This window comes from Scyliorhinus torazame, chromosome 4 (assembly GCF_047496885.1).
Source record: "Scyliorhinus torazame isolate Kashiwa2021f chromosome 4, sScyTor2.1, whole genome shotgun sequence".
Classification (NCBI taxonomy): Eukaryota; Metazoa; Chordata; class Chondrichthyes; order Carcharhiniformes; family Scyliorhinidae; genus Scyliorhinus; species Scyliorhinus torazame.
This window is the reverse complement of record NC_092710.1, coordinates 135,988,415-136,005,224: the sequence shown is the minus strand read 5'-3', so window position 1 is coordinate 136,005,224 and position 16,810 is coordinate 135,988,415. Positions and strand designations below refer to the sequence as shown.

The 16,810-nt window shown below is 44.4% G+C and overlaps 1 protein-coding gene across 6 annotated transcripts in view; it reads left to right on the top strand.

Annotated features, from left to right (window-relative positions):
• fam110c (family with sequence similarity 110 member C) overlaps window positions 1–16,810 on the top strand; it is a 242,255-nt gene that overhangs the window by 120,932 nt on the left and 104,513 nt on the right. The window lies entirely within an intron of this gene.

Genomic DNA, 16,810 nt, shown 5'->3' with positions numbered 1-16,810 from the left:
GCTGGCAGTGGGATTCACTACTCCGGCCGCTTGAGAATAGAATTTTCCATTGAAGCTACCCCACACCACCAGGAGGCCCGTGGGTGGGGCTGTGCTGCCGGCCGGACATGAGAATCTCACCGCCAGTGAACAGCTGAAGAATTCCGATCGTGATCTCAGTCACATATCACAATCCTCTGGACATATTTGTTTGTTCATTGAATGCATGTATTGCCCGTCCCTAATTGCCTTTGAACTGAGTGGCCATTTCAGATGGTATTTTTTTTTTACCCCAATTAATTTTTTCCAATTAAAGGGCAATTTAGCATGGCCAATCCACCTACCCTGCACATCTTTGGGTTGTGGGGGCAAAACCCCCACAGACACGAGGAGAATGAGCAAACTCCACACGGACAGTGACCCAGAGCCGGGATCGAACCTGGGACTTCGGCGCCGTGAGACAACAGGGCTAACCCACTGCGCCACCGTGCTGCCCATTTCAGATGGTATTTAAAAGTCAACCACATTGTTATGAATCTGGAGGCACATGTCAACCTCGGTGGGATTGAAATCTGGGTCCCCAGACCATTACCTTTGCTCTCTGGATTACTAGTCCAGGGATAATAGCACCACGTCAGTGCCTACCCTTAAGGATGTTGGGGGATGGAGGATCACAGGCTCTATTCGCTCTGAGGAATGACTCCATATCATTCTATATTGCCAGACAAGACCAAAGGCAGAGAGCTTTGGGTTCAACAGGATTGTGCGATTCACCCGTAATCCAAGGATCCATTCATCACACACACGTAGCCTGAAAACCCTAATTTATACTAATTATAATTATACTAATTCAGGAATATGGAGGTTTCCATTTCCTTGATGTGCAGCTTGCCTGTGGCCACTCACAGCACATCATGGAGATGAATGCCCCACTACCCAGGGAGCTACCACCAAACATGTATAATAACATAGTCATTTGTCCCAAAGGTCTTTAAGCTCCATTGTAATGCGATTGACTCGTTAGGTGGTGACAAGGGTTACCCTCTGATGTCATGACACATGGCAACCCAAGAAGCTCATGGACCGCCGTTAAAACTTTATATAATGAGGTCCAGCCAGAGGTTTTTCGCTGGGTTCATGCAAGTGGGGCAAGATGGCCGTCGGATGAAGGGGTGGTTGGAGAAATGTGAACAAGGGAGATCGGAAGCAAGGGCAGAGATTAGCTTTTAATGCCCCCCCCCTTTTCTGATGCTGAATCTCTCAATCAGGCACTAAATGCCTAACAACAAGGGAGCCACTGTGAGGCCACAGGGATGCCTGCCAGGGAGAGTCATGTGAGTTCCATTCAGTCCCTGAGCAACCACTAAATATGGGCAGCAAAATTGATTAAACGCCTTTCTTTATTTTAGCTTTTAAAAAAGTAAACTTACCATATCTTTACCTACAGATTTTGCAACTTATATTTATCCTGATATGTGAGTTTGAACTAAACCCACTTCAAAACTACCCCTATTGTTACCTTATGTAAAATTCTTATTGAAGTTCCTCTTGGTTTATTAACATGTCAAACCCATTATTCATTCATTGGAATGGGGGCATCATTGGCTGGGTCAGCATTTATTACCCATTCCTGAGGGCACTGAAGAGTAAACCACATTGCTGTGGATCTGGAATCACATGTAGGCCGGACAAGGTAAGGACGACAGATTTCCTTCCCGAAGTAACAATGGTTTCATGGTCATCATTCGACTTTTAATTTCAGATTTTTATTTTTGAATTCAAATTTCACCATCAGCCATGGTGGGATTCGAACCTAGGTCCCCAGAGCATTCCCCTCAGTTTCTGGATTACCAGTCCGGCGACCATACCACTACGCCACTGCCTCGCCTTCTTACTGTTGGTTTAGATTCTTGCGGTCACCCTGTCTCTTACTCCAATTACCATAATTACATCCCCCCCTAACAGCTTGTCTTCCAGTACATAAGAAATATGGCAATGATATTACCAAAAGAAAAATATTACAATTCATTGGTTTCTAAACACGTGTCACGTGCTTAAATTTCTTCCAGCCCTAGAACTATGTCCTGGGTCAGGATTCCTGGCTCCATCTGCTTCCAGGGAAGTTCTTCCCACTTGTACTGTAACAACTGCCTCTGTGGCCTCCTTCCCCGCTCCACTGGGTAGAGAACATCCCTGCCTCCTCTGATCCTTCCCACTGAGATTGGCAGTGGCACATCTGACAACCAGGGCACCCTCTCTCGCTCGATGAGCTATCCTTCAATTCTTGCTTCACTCCCAGCCAGCTTAATTCCACACCTTCAGCAGAAGTGGTTGAGTGTAGGCTAAATACACAGCTCCGGGAAAAATATGTCTAATCAGTATTTGAGTACCCAGCCTGCAACTGTTTGTTTCAGCATCTACAGGAACTAACATTCAAGTCATGGTCATCACCAATTAATTCCAAAATTGTGCGCTAAGTCCACATTTCCAAACATGCATGCCTTACTGCACACCTGTTTTCACTCTTTCACCAAAATAAACCCCAAGATCTCCAGCCATTTCACCATTCCAGCTTGATTGCATATTTTCTTAGCAATTAGTCATCTGCAATTCGAATCAAATTAAAGGAAGCTGTCCCAAAATAGATACCATTGGTCAAATGAATAACCCTTTAAGTTACAAAATTGTAGTTAGATGAATTGATAGGTTGTTGGTAATGGTACAGGCAAGTTGGTTTTACTTGAGTTTGAATTTGGGAACATGAATGCAATAACTGTGCTTACATTATTAAATATGGCTCCTATCGAAGGCAGAATTGCAGATCCTATTTTTAGTTCTCAGTTTTTAGTTCTTATCATAGAATTTACAGTGCAGAAGGAGGCCATTCGGCCCATTGAGTCTGCACCGGCTCTTGGAAAGAGCACCCTACCCAAGCCCACACCTCCACCCTATCCCCATAACCCAGTAACTCCGCCCAACACTAAGGGCAATTTTGGACACTAAGGGCAATTTAGCATGGCCAATCCACCTAACCTGCACATATTTGGACTGTGGGAGGAAACCCACGCACACACGGGGAGAACGTGCAGGCTCGGCACAGACAGTGACCCAAGCCAGGAATCGAACCTGGGACCCTGGAGCTGTGAAGCAATTGTGCTAACCACCATGCTACCGTGCTTATGGATACGTGGTAGCTTTGTAACCAGGAACAATTAATGATGTGGAGATGCCGGCGTTGGACTGGGGTGAGCACAGTACGAAGTCTTACAACACCAGGTTAAAGTCCAACAGGTTTGTTTCGATGTCACTAGCTTTCGGAGCGCTGCTCCTTCCTCAGGTGAACCTGAGGAAGGAGCAGCACTCCGAAAGCTAGTGACATCGAAACAAACCTGTTGGACTTTAACCTGGTGTTATAGGAACAATTAAGGCAGAGACCTATGCAATTTTAAGAGGGAAAGATTACTAAGGGTGCGATTTGATGCCCAAAAAATTGGGCGTGTGTAGCGGGGTCTTTCTCAGTGCCTGTAGTGCCAAAAGCGGCCCACTGGACTCTTTTCAAACTGGACTCTTCTTTCTTTTGGTCTCACTCGAGAAATGCACTTACCTAATTTCTGTCAGTGCAGGAAATGATTGGGCGCGATTTGTAAATGCCGCCCCGATCTCTCAACCACATTCAGACACCACACCGTGGCCAGCTGACCCCCCCCCCCCCCCCACCCCCCCACTGCCACAACTTACCTCTTAGGAGGTCCTTGAGATCCCCTCGCCCCACCTCATAAGGGCAGGTCACCCCAAAGCCCAATCCCTGGCATGAGCAACCTGACACTTGGGCACCATGGCACTGCCAGCCTGGCACCCAGGCAATGCTCCTGTGTGGCACTGCCAGGGTGCCCAGGTCACAGTGGCAAGATGCCAGGCTGACAGTTCCAAGGTGCCTGGGTGCTAGCGGGAGTGCCAGGGTACCATCTTGCCCAGAGCCTGACTATCGGGAGGCCTCCGATGGCCTGGGAGACTCCCCCAAGTGCCAATATGCCCGGTCCACCATTGTGTGGACCACTGCTGAACGGCATGATAGCGAGGTCTCCCAGGTGCAGGCATTCGTTCCCAGGCCTTGGGAGAATCAGGCGCGACATATTTAAATGAGCCTAATGGCTCACTTAAATATGTCAATCTGGATCTCACCCAGCGAGGGTGAGATCCAGATCGTGACGTCTCATTAGAGGCTTCTCACGAAATTTAATGGCCTCGTAGCATCATTACTTCGACGGCAATGAGGCCGTTCAATCGTGCCCTAAGTACTTGTAGCGGAGGATGATGCACGGCACTGGGGACAGTTTGCTGTAACAACACAACACACAAAAGATAGAGTGGACCAAATAGCCGCCTTCAGTTCTGTAGGTATTTCTCATTCTATGGTTGTTAACATAGCTGAAAAAATATTGCTTGCCTCAAATATCATCAAACTGGTTCAGTTTAGATTTTGAATCCTGTCTTGAGTCCTTGTAGAATTTTCAAACACAGCAGCTAAAAATACATAGTGACAGGATGAGAACCTTTGATCTTTGTTTTCACTAATAGATTTTGTTGTGTAGTTTCCAGTGATTATTCCAGTAAAACTCTGTATAAAACAAATGTAAAAAGCATAAACTGCAATGTGTTTTCAATGTGTAGAGCAGTGAGGGGTCTAAACTCTTTGACCTGCTTCTGGGTATAGTTGCATTGAGAGAGGAGTTTGGTTGAGAATATTTTAACAAGCTGCTACAGCTCCACGTAAAATTCAGTGTCACCTTCAGGCCCCCTCCACTTCAATCAATGATTCCCAAGGGAGCCGAGGCCCCCTTGCCATAGCCCCTCAGGGGAATTTAAATTCTGAAGACAATAGTACTATTCTCATTCTTTAATAATCAAAAGTGCTGCAAGATGGAAATGTGTGCAGCAGTAAGCACAAATATGTTTTGCCACAAACATTTTTTAAAAACTGGGTGGATTAAAGCTACATGCAACTCTTGCAGGATCGCAGGATAAAAGTAAAGAGCTTGGGCATGATCATTTGTTTAACAGGACACGTTTCAAGGTCTGTTGAGTGCTAATGAGAGACTAGAGGTATTCCATACTGAACATATCCCGCCAAATATTTTGGAAGAGCAGAGAAACACATCTGGTACCTGTCACCAATCATTCAACATACCTCAGCCTAAGCAGGTTAAAAGCCGAATGTTGGAATGCAAAACAGTCGCTACTGAATCATTTTCAGTGCAGAAGATTTCCATCACATCAGAAAAGTTCCAGGTTGAAAGACAAAGTGTGGTTTAATTGGAACACGTGGGCATAGTCAGCTATTGATCATTTGTCAGCTGGTGTGTTTCCAATTTAACCCATTTGGTTCTCATTGTTTCGGCTCTCCCTGCAGTGCCTCCTAACAATAATATCTTACCTGTTGGGGCTTGTTACAGTGACAGGCTTGTGAAGGAAAGCATGAGCTGATGATAACCAACAATTGATTTGACTTATCTCTTAAATCATTAAGGTCAAAGGTAATAATGCAGTTCGATTGTTGGCATTTAAATGGGTCAGAAAAGATTTGGAGCAAATCCTTTGTTGCCTTGGCAACTGACAATATTATTATCAATCGAAACTGTGCAAGTGACACTGGCCTAAGCATGAAATGCAGTACAGACAGCTCTGCTGGCATTCCATTTATATTTTGAGGACAAAATTATGTACAACATGACACAATAAAACTGATTGCTGAGAGTATTCTTTACAAAGAGAATTCTGTATGGGATCCTTACGCAAAGCTTTATTTTTGCCTTGGACCAAACAAACTAAAAATTCTAAAATTCAGTCGCACCTTCTATATTCCTCCTCACAACCAGCCTAATTCTCAAATCTTGTAATTTTTGTGTAAAATTATAACAATTCTCCATACTTGTTCTGAGCTTTCAAAATTATTATTTTCACAAATGTTATTTTGCTTAGAGCTAGGCCTTTGCATTTTACAGCATTTTCCCCATTTCCTATTTCTTGGATCTCCATTCAAAATTCTTGACATCATTGCCTTTTCTGCATTCTCATGTCATCCAGTAGAAGGTGTGAGGATAGTCTGGAGCTCTCTTTCAAAGCCAGAGGAAGCCCGCTGCAAAGAATGCAATGCAATGGTGTATAGATTCATTTCAACATCAGTAGCAGGAATTTGCAATATAAATGTATTAATTGCAAATTATCTAATGGATAGAAACAGCATGCAGGATCATGTAAAGTTGGACTCAAATCCAGAATTCTGCAAAAGATGGGATGGGACCAGCAATTTTGTTTGAGGTGAAAAAAAACAATGACTGGGAGAGAGCAATGTAATGATGGTTGATTCTGCAAAGTTCAGATTGAATGCTGAATTTTGGATTTTCCATATCTTTTGTTCTTTGTAGTTTAGTGAAGTTACTGACCTCTTCTCTGTCCTGCACCTTCTCACATTGGCACACTTGGAATTGGAAACTTAATACAAGGTAATTGTGGATTCAAGCAGGTAACCTTAACATAGAACATAGAAAATACAGCACAGAACAGGCCCTTCGGCCCACGATGTTGTGCCGAACCTTTGTCCTAGATTAATCATAGATTATCATTGAATTTACAGTGCAGAAGGAGGCCATTCGGCCCTTTGAGTCTGCACCGGCTCTTGGAAAGAGCACCCTACCCAAACTCAACACCTTCACCCAACACCAAGGGCAATTTGGACATTAAGGGCAATTTATCATTGGCCAATTCACCTAACCCGCACATCTTTGGATTGTGGGAGGAAACCGGAGCACCCGGAGGAAACCCACGCAGACACGGGGAGGACGTGCAGACTCCGTACAGACAGTGACCCAAGCCGGAATCGAACCTGGGACCCTGGAGCTGTGAAGCAATTGTGCTATCCACAATGCTACCGTGCTGCCCTTGAGAACAAATAAATCTACACTATATCATTTAACCGTAATCCATGTACCTATCCAATAGCTGCTTGAAGGTTCCTAATGTTTCCGACTCAACTACTTCCACAGGCAGTGCATTCCATGCCCCCACTACTCTCTGGGTAAAGAACCTACCTCTGATATCCCTCCTATATCTTCCACCTTTCACCTTAAATTTATGTCCCCTTGTAATGGTTTGTTCCACCCAGGGAAAAAGTCTCTGACTGTCTACTCTATCTATTCCCCTGATCATCTTATAAACCTCTATCAAGTCGCCCCTCATCCTTCTCCGTTCTAATGAGAAAAGGCCTAGCTCCCTCAACCTTTCCTCGTAAGACCTACTCTCCATTCCAGGCAACATCCTGGTAAATCTTCTTTGCACCTTTTCCAAAGCTTCCACATCCTTCCTAAAATGAGGCGACCAGAACTGTACACAGTACTCCAAATGTGGCCTTACCAAAGTTTTGTACAGCTGCATCATCACCTCACGGCTCTTAAATTCAATCCCTCTGTTAATGAACGCGAGCACACCATAGGCCTTCTTCACAGCTCTATCCACTTGAGTGGCAACTTTCAAAGATGTATGAACATAGACCCCAAGATCTCTCTGCTCCTCCACATTGCCAAGAACTCTACCGTTAACCCTGTATTCCGCATTCATATTTGTCCTTCCAAAATGGACAGCCTCACACTTTTCAGGGTTAAACTCCATCTGCCACTGCTCAGCCCAGCTCGTCCTATCTATGTCTCTTTGCAGCCGACAACAGCCCTCCTTACTATCCACAACTCCACCAATCTTCGTATCGTCTGCAAATTTACTGACCCACCCTTCAACTCCCTCATCCAAGTCATTAATGAAAATCACAAACAGCAGAGGACCCAGAACTGATCCCTGCGGTACGCCACTGGTAACTGGGGTCCAGGCTGAATATTTGCCATCCACCACCACTCTCTGACTTCTATCGGTTAGCCAGTTCGTTATCCAACTGGCCAAATTTCCCACTATCCCATGCCTCCTTTCTGCATAAGCCTACCATGGGGAACTTTATCAAATGCCTTACTAAAATCCATGTACACTACATCCACTGCTTTACCTTCATCCACATGCTTGGTCACCTCCTCAAAGAATTCAATAAGATTTGTAAGGCAAGACCTACCCCTCACAAATCCGTGCTGACTATCCCTAATCAAGCAGTGTCTTTCCAGATGCTCAGAAATCCTATCCTTCAGTACCCTTTCCATTACTTTGCCTACCACCGAAGTAAGGCTAACTGGCCTGTAATTCCCAGGGTTATCCCTAGTCCCTTTTTTGAACAGGGGCACGACATTCGCCACTCTCCAATCCCCTGGTACCACCCCTGTTGACAGTGAGGACGAAAAGATCATTGCCAACGGCTCTGCAATTTCATCTCTTGCTTCCCATAGAATCCTTGGATATATCCCGTCAGGCCCGGGGGACTTGTCCATCCTCAAGTTTTTCAAATTGTGCCACTGGTTACAGACAGGGGATGGGAGATAAATGGAAACCCCCAATTCCCTTCCCTTCTTGTCTGTAATCAGTGTGGTTGTTTTGGAGAGGTAGATATGTGAATTTCCAAGCCCCTTTAGCAGGTGAGCACTTAAAGAACGATCAGCAGACTTTTGTGGGTTTAAATAAAGGGGATTATTTATTCACGTACACACCTTGAAAAATCTAAATATTATGTTAGCTACACAATCAAAAAGGCTACAATTAAAGCTGATAGTGCTCTTCTAAAAGAATTAAACTAGAAGTTAAGATTTCACATGTTAGCCATCTCTGTAGCTGATTTTAAAAAACGAGTCTTTCCCACTTCAGGGGCGAAATTCTCCACCAACGGCGGGATGTCCGCCGACTGGCGCCAAAGACGGCGCCAATCAGACGGGCATCGCGCCGGCCCAAAGGTGCGGAATGCTCCACATCTTTGGCGGCCTAGCCCCAACATTGAGGGGCTAGGCCGGCGCCGGAGGGATTTCCGCCCCGCCAGCTGGCGGAAATGGCGTTTGTTGCCCCGCCAGCTGGCGCGGAAATGCGGCGCATGCGCGGGAGCGTCAGCGGGCGCTGTCAGTTTCCCGGCGCATGCGCGGGAGCATCAGCGGCCGCTGTCAGTTTCCCGCGCATGCGCAGTGGGGAGAGTCTCTTCCGCCTCCGCCGTGGTGGAGGCCGTGGCGGAGGCGGAAGGGAAAGAGTGCCCCTACGGCACAGGCCCGCCGGCGGATCGGTGGGCCCCAATCGCGGGCCAGGCCACCGTGGGGACACCCCCCGGGGCCAGATCGCCCCGCGCCCCCCCCCCCCCAGGACCCCGGAGCCCGCCCACGCCGCCTGGTCCCGCCGGTAAATACCAGGTTTGATTTACACCGGCGGGACAGGCAATTTCTGGGCAGGACTTCGGCCCATCCGGGCCGGAGAATCCAGCGGGGGGTCCCGCCAACCGGCGCGGCCCGATTCCCGCCCCCGCCCAATCTCCGGTACCGGAGACTTCGGCGGGGGCGGGATTCACGGCGGCCAACGGCCATTCTCCGACCCGGCGGGGGGTCGGAGAATGACGCCCCAGATTTGTAGTTCAGATGGGTTCAGTTATATTTCTTTGTTGCCGCAAATAGAAAAGGTAAGTATGTGTCCACACTCTGGATTCTTTCAAAGCACGATGAGAGGTTTTATTAAGAGGTATTGTCCATACAATCCAAGATGGAGAGCTGCAAAGCCCGAGCAAACACTCTGCTGACATCACTATACATCGCAGGATGCTTTACCAGCAGGGATGTATTATCTGATATATAACACACCTCCACCTTTACTTCATTAGTGCAACAACAACACATAACATTTGTACAACAGATCCACTGTGCATTATTTCTATACTTATATACAATTCAATAAGACAGTCTATGTGGTGGACGTCTATTCCTTTCTGATTGAACTTGGCATTCTGGAACTTGGCTACTCAAGACCCTGAAAGTGTCCTCATTCCCTTCAATAGATGGTATTTCCTGGGTAGTCATTATAGGTTTTGGAAAGTTCTCAGAAACAGAATCTGAACTTGTCTCTGTGCCTGGTCTCTGTTCCTTAGTATCGCTCTCTAGATTTTCCAAGGGGAGAACCACTTGCCAAGTGTGTGAATTCACTTTGTGAAGCAAGTAGCTGATCAGCATGATGTTGCCAAACACTTTCATTATCTGTCTGCACAGTGTATGATGTTAGACCTGTCTCTGCTAGGATCACAGCAGGTACCCATTTCTCATTGGTGGTGTAGCTCCTAACTAACACTCTCTCTCCCAGGCTTTTGAGAGTTTTGCTCCCTCCTAGCAACTTGCTCTTTTTGCTGTTGTTTGACAATCACTGAAGTATCAGGTGGAGTTAACAAATCAAACTGTGTTCACAGATTCCTTTTGAACAACAGCATTGCTGGTGAACTCTGTGTTGTAGCGTGTAGAGCTCCTGTGAGACATTACGAATTTGTTCACTCTTGTTGCCATTGTCCCTGATCCTTTGCCACTTTGATAGAATGCTTTAATGATTGCACAAAATGCAATACATTCATTGTAGGATGATACGGACCTGACTTCCTATAGTAAATGCTATTGCCCTTCAAATAGTCCTCAAACCCCTTCAAAACGAACTGAGTACACTCCACTAACAATCTGCTCCGAAATTCCAAATCTTGTGACTATTTCATTCAATTTCTCAATTGTCTGCTCAGTCATCGTTGACCTCATAATCGCAACTTCCAGCCATTTAGACTGTGCGTCTCTAATCTCTAAGAACATGTGACCCTCCACTGGACCAGCATAATAAATGTACATTCTCTGTCATGGCTGAGTCAGCCACTCCTACAGTTGTAATATTTGTAGGGTGGAGCATTCCTTAGTTTTGCACAGGATTGACATTGCCCCACTTTATCATCAATTTTATCATCTAATCCTGGCCATCATAAATAACCGCGTGCCAGTTCCTTCATTCTCATCACATGAGGATGTCCATCATACAATCGGTCAAGGATTCTACTCGTGAACACAAAGGAATAATCACACAGATTTCCTATAATAGAATTTGATTCTGCACTGTCAACTTAAGTCTTCATGTAATGAAGGGCTTGAGGTCTGTTGTTTCCTATGAATGTCTGATGGTTCCTTTTTGGACCAAGTCCATCACCTACCCCATCACTGGATCAGTTCTTGTGTATCTTTGAACTTGGGATGAAGTCACAGATACATTATCCACGAGAGAAAATACAGGATTTGATTAAATATTCTTCAGCTTCATGCTTGACTTGTAACAGCAATCGTGACAAACCATCAGCATTTGAATGCTGCTCTGACTTACGATATTGGATATCGTAAGTTTGTGCCGACAATATCAACGACTATCTTTGCAACCTACTAGCTGCCAAAAAAGGCATATCTTCAAACGGCCTAAAGATTGTTATCAAGATTGAAATCCATCAAAAGAATGAAATGACGCCGATAAAGGCAACGGTGGAACTTTTTTAACAACGAAAATAATGCTCAAAGCCTCTATTTCTACCTGAGCGTAATTCGTTCTGCAGTAGTTAGAGTTTGCGAAGCAAATGCCTCTCCTGAAGGCAAAATGTATGAGACAATTGTTCCAACCCCATCTGGTGAGGTATTGCAAGCAAGTTGCAACTTAAGTTTGGAATCATAATGAACCAACAGCTCTGACTTAAGGCTTATTTTACCTCATTGTATATATGTTTGCATTCTTTTGACCACTGCCATGCCTGTCTGACATATAGAAAAGTATGTAAAGGCTTCAGTCGTGTTGCTAAATTCAGCATGAATTTACATCCTTAAAATGGCCTTAATTGTGTCACATTTTGAGGACGTGGTGCTTCGAAGATTTCTGACATTTTCTTCAGCTTCTTGTGTATCGCATCTTTGTCGATGGTATGACCTCGGTAATTTATGGATGCTATCAGTCGTTCCTCTTCTGGCGGCAACATTTATGAGACAACTGCGCCAATCCCATATGGTGAGGCATCCTTTATAACTCTCGGGTTGTGGCTCTGTAAACGCTTCAGGGTAGCTCCCAAATTCTCCAAGTGTTCCTGTTCACCTGAACCGGTGATGAGCATGTCATCTAAATAACAGTGCATGCCATTCAGCCCACTTAGAATTTGATCGATGGACTTCTGAAAAAGAGCAGGAGCAGATGTTATTCAGGAAGGAAGTCTTCTGTAACGAAACAGATCTTTGTGCTCAACATGGTGAGTAAAGGCTGTGATTCGGCAACCACTTTCATCTGCAAATATGCCTGTGAAAGATGTATTTTACTGAGTTTCTGCCCTCCAGAAAGCCCAGCAAACAAGTCTTCAATCAGCAGCAGTGGATAATGGATCTGTGCACAATACTGGGTTAATAGTTGTTTTTAAGTCCTGCAAAATTCTCACCGATCTATCACGTTTCAATACTGGAACTATTGGTATTGCCCAATCACTTGTAGCAACAGGTCCACTGACTCCTGTTCATGCTAGTTTTTCTAGTTCTTCTTCAACTTTAGACCTGAGGGTGTAGTGTATAGTTCCAAACTTTGAGACGTTTGGGTGTGCTGTCTGGCTTGATTTTTAGGTATACCTCAATTCCAGTCATAGAGCCTGGTGAACCTTCGAACACCTTCTCAAACTTAATCCGGAGTGTGGCGACTAGGGGATTTTCACAGTAACTTTATTGCAGTGTTAATGCAAGCCTACTTGTGACAATAAAGATTATTCTTATTATTTTGCTTAGCTTCAGCTCCTGCAGTAGCCGGGACATTGGCAGTGGTAGCTTCAGCTGTCAGAGCCTGAAGTCCCAGAATTCCTTCCTGAAAACTCTGCATTTCCTTACCTATCATTCCTTCTTTACGTGGCACTTGCAAAATCTACCTTTGACTCAGCTTTTGGTCACCAGTCCTTTTTTTTTAGTTTTTTTCCCTAACTAAGGGCAATTTAGAATGGCCAATCCACCACCCTGTACGTCTTTGGGTTGTGGGAGTGAGACCCATGTAGACACGGGGAGAATGTGCAAACTCTACACAAGTGTCCGGGATCAAACCTGGATCCTAAGTGCCAAGAGGTAGCGGTGCCACCATTGGTCACCAGTCCTAATATTTCCTTTTATGGCTTAAGTTCTGTCTGATAACACTCCTAAGAAATGCCTCGGAGAGCGGCATGTGGCGCAGTGGATAACACTGGGACTGCGGTGTTTCGGACCTGGGTTCGATTCCCGGCCCTGGGTCACTGTCCGTGTGGGTTGCACATTCTCCCCATGTCTGCATGGGTTTCACCCCCACAACCCAAAGATGTGCCGGTTAGGTAGGTTGGCCACACTAAATTGCCCCTTAATTGGAAAAAAAATAATTGGCTACTCTAAATTTATTTTTAAAAAAGAAATGCCTTGGGATGTTTAACTGCATTAATATTGCAATATCAATTCATGTTATTGTTATTCTAGTTGCTCCAATGCTCCCCTAGCTCCATGGGTTACATCTCCCTCTGTCAAGAACGGCAAATATATTGGTAGGTCTCATGCACATTCAATGAAACAGGGTCAGGCACTCACAGTTCCAGAAAACATTAAAACAACAGGGGGAGTTCCTGTTGCTGCTTGCCTGAGCCTTACTGAACACTTGGGCAGCATGGTAGCACAGTGGGTAGCACTGTTGCTTCACAGCGCCAGGGTTTCAGGTTCGATTCCAGGCTTGAGTCACTGTCTGTGCGGAGTCTGCACTTTCTCCCAGTGTCTGCGTGGATTTCCTCCGGGTGCTCAGGTTTCCTCCCACAAGTCCCGAAAGACGTAGGGCTGAATTCTCCGCCAGTGGGATGCTCTGTTTTGCCGGCAGCCCGGGGGTTTCCCGACGGCATGGGGCTGCCCCACAATGGGAAACCCCATTGACGATCTGGCGCAATAGAGCATTCCGTCAGCGTGCTGAAACAGAAATGCGGCGTGGAGCGGCGGAGAATCCAGCCCGTACTGTTAGGTGAATTGGACATTCTGAATTCTCTCTCTGTGTACCTGAACAGGCGCCGGAATGTGGCGACTAGGGGTTTTTCACAGTAACTTCATTGCAGTGTTAATGTAAGCCTAATTGTGACAATAAAGATTGTTAATATTATTACACCTAAGTGACCTTCAAGCATGATCATATCAGTCTCCACTGGTCCTTTTGCAATCGGTGAACAGTTCAAGATATGTCTGCCTCCTCAGCTCTGCTCATGTATTTTTCAGTTTGACTGGGCCAATTGTTTTGTATTCATCCTTTTAAGGGGGGCATTGGTTGTGGTATTTTCCCTGGTGGTGTAGGTTCATGTCAGCACCACTCTATTGGCCGATATCAAAATAGAATTAGGCTGCAATATATTCGACTTGTGCTGAAAATCTCTGAGACGGTTTTTCTCTATTTGAAGTTACTGATTAATTAATGATGCTAATAATAAATGCATTAACAGATCATTAAATATATAATTAAATAAAGTACACAGCATAAAAACACGCATTACAGCCATACCATCCTGCACTGGTGGGTGGTGGAGGCAGGTTAGATTGAGATATTCTAAAGGGAATTGGATTGCTATCTGAAAAGAATGTGCAAGGTTACGGGCATAAGGCAAGGGAGTGAGATTCAGTAGAATTCTCTTTCAGAGAGTCAGTACAGAGTCAGTGGGCTGAATGGCCTCCTGTTGTACTGTAGAGATTCTGTGGTGTTTATACTCCACATAAGCCTCCTTCTTTTCCATCTGTCTTATCTGAACCTTTCAACATACTTTTCCATTCCCCTTTCTCTCATGTACCCATCACTCAACATTTCCAACACTGCAATTAATAGGAGAGAAGATAGATTAACTATATTGTTACCTGAACTGGCGAAGAAAATACAATATCCCCAACTTCTAAAACTTAGCTGGGAAGTCCACACACAACTTGGGTAAACATGTTTTCTGAAGTAACAAGGAGTAGACATTTTTTATGTCTGGTTTTGTTATTGAGGGCAGCACGTTGGCGCAGTGGTTAGGACTGCTGCCTCACGGCACCGAGGTCCCATATTCAATCCCAGCTCTAGGTCACTGTCGGTGTGGAGTTTGCACATTCTCTCCGTGTTTGCATGGGTTTCACCCCCACAACCCAAAAATGTGCAGGATACGTGGATTGGCCACGCTAAATTGCCCCTTAATTGGAAAAAAAAATGAATTGGGTACTCTAAATTTAAATATATATATTTAAAGTGGATTACTGAGTTGTGATGACCTTCTTTGAAAATGATCTAATATTCTTGCTATGTCGTCGGTTTTTGTCATTTCTTATTTATTCAACAAACTCTCCAGAATGAGCCGCACATTGCAAATTGTTACCTGGAATTAAACCATGAATTCCATGAAAAAAATCATGAAATCAACCAAGGCATTCTTTTGTATTTACTGGAGTCAATTAACCAACTCCCTGGTGTTGTATCACCATTAATGACTTTTGGTTAAGTAGAATTACATGAGCATGTGAAAGCAAAAATTAAAAATAAAAATATACATATTGTCATATGGTGGGCAGATTAGAATGGATTTTCACTTTTCTTCTGTTTCACAGAAATTTTAATTTTCTCTGTGGATGCTTTACTCACTCAGTCAGAAAACTAAGTTAATGAGAGACCAAGGCATTGCAACTTGTACAGAATGTATTGAGAAGTAGGCTAAATATTTACTTAATTCAATCATTTCTTACATTCTTGTGTTCAAAAAACACAAAGTAATTTAACAACTCAAAGTTGTCTTCACAAAATTACAGAAGCCAGAATTTACCAGCATTATTTATGACCATATTAAAACAAGTCAGGTATAGTTGAAAGTACTTACATTATATCTCTATTTTCTCATTGCCTTCTTACCCCCCCCGCCCCAGACACATACACAGCTGGTTCAAATATCCTTTTGGGAAAGAAATCTGCCATCCTTGTCTGGTCTGGTCAACATGTGCCTCTGACAACAATGTCGCTGACTTTTAACTGCTTTCTGAAATGACTTTGCAAGGTCAGTTCATGGGCAATTAGGGATGGGCAACAAATGCCAGTGATGCCCATCCCCTGAAAGAACAAGACAAAACCACCCACATATACAAAAGGCATTGAATTATGTCCAGGCATCTGGCATCACAGATCACTGCCACTTTATCTGAGTTGACTTTCTTCATTCATGAGCCTCAATGGAAAAGGCTGTGTTTATCTGTCACATTGAAAATATCAGTGGCAATTCGACTATAGGGGGCACCACAGTCAAGTTCTTCCCTCAGGATTTCCGCTGTGTATAATTTATAAAGAAAGCATTCTGATTTTCGCTACAAATAACAAACAAGGGAAGTTTTAAACCTTAATGGTCAGGAGCCAAACGGCGCTGCCTCACTGAGTCCAGACAGGTTATCCAACTTGGAACTTAAATGGCTCCGTTCTGTCACCTTCCCACTGAACTCAAGAGACATTCTCTTAAAATGTAATCGGATGTTTACTGTGAACTTGCTATTAGTTTGCAAGTTCTCCTTACACAGTGTTTATACATAAATTCATTTATCGATTCCAGTAGAACTGATTTTAAAGTAAAATTAGTGAGGATCTATCAGAAATTTCCCTGACATTGCATGGCATTCACTCCCCCGGGAAACATGAAGCAAAATGCTCTCTAGAGGGCGTATCAGAACCCTGTCAAATGTACCGTTAGCATTTCTCATGCAGAGTAAAATCGCCCTGCGTATTAGTCGTGGCAAACGTGCTCATACATTTGAACTAAAGTCCTTGGTTATTTTAACGTAGTTTTTATGTTGTTTTAAACACAACTCTGCACAATAGCAAAAAGGGGTTGGTACAAACACTACCACGGTCATGA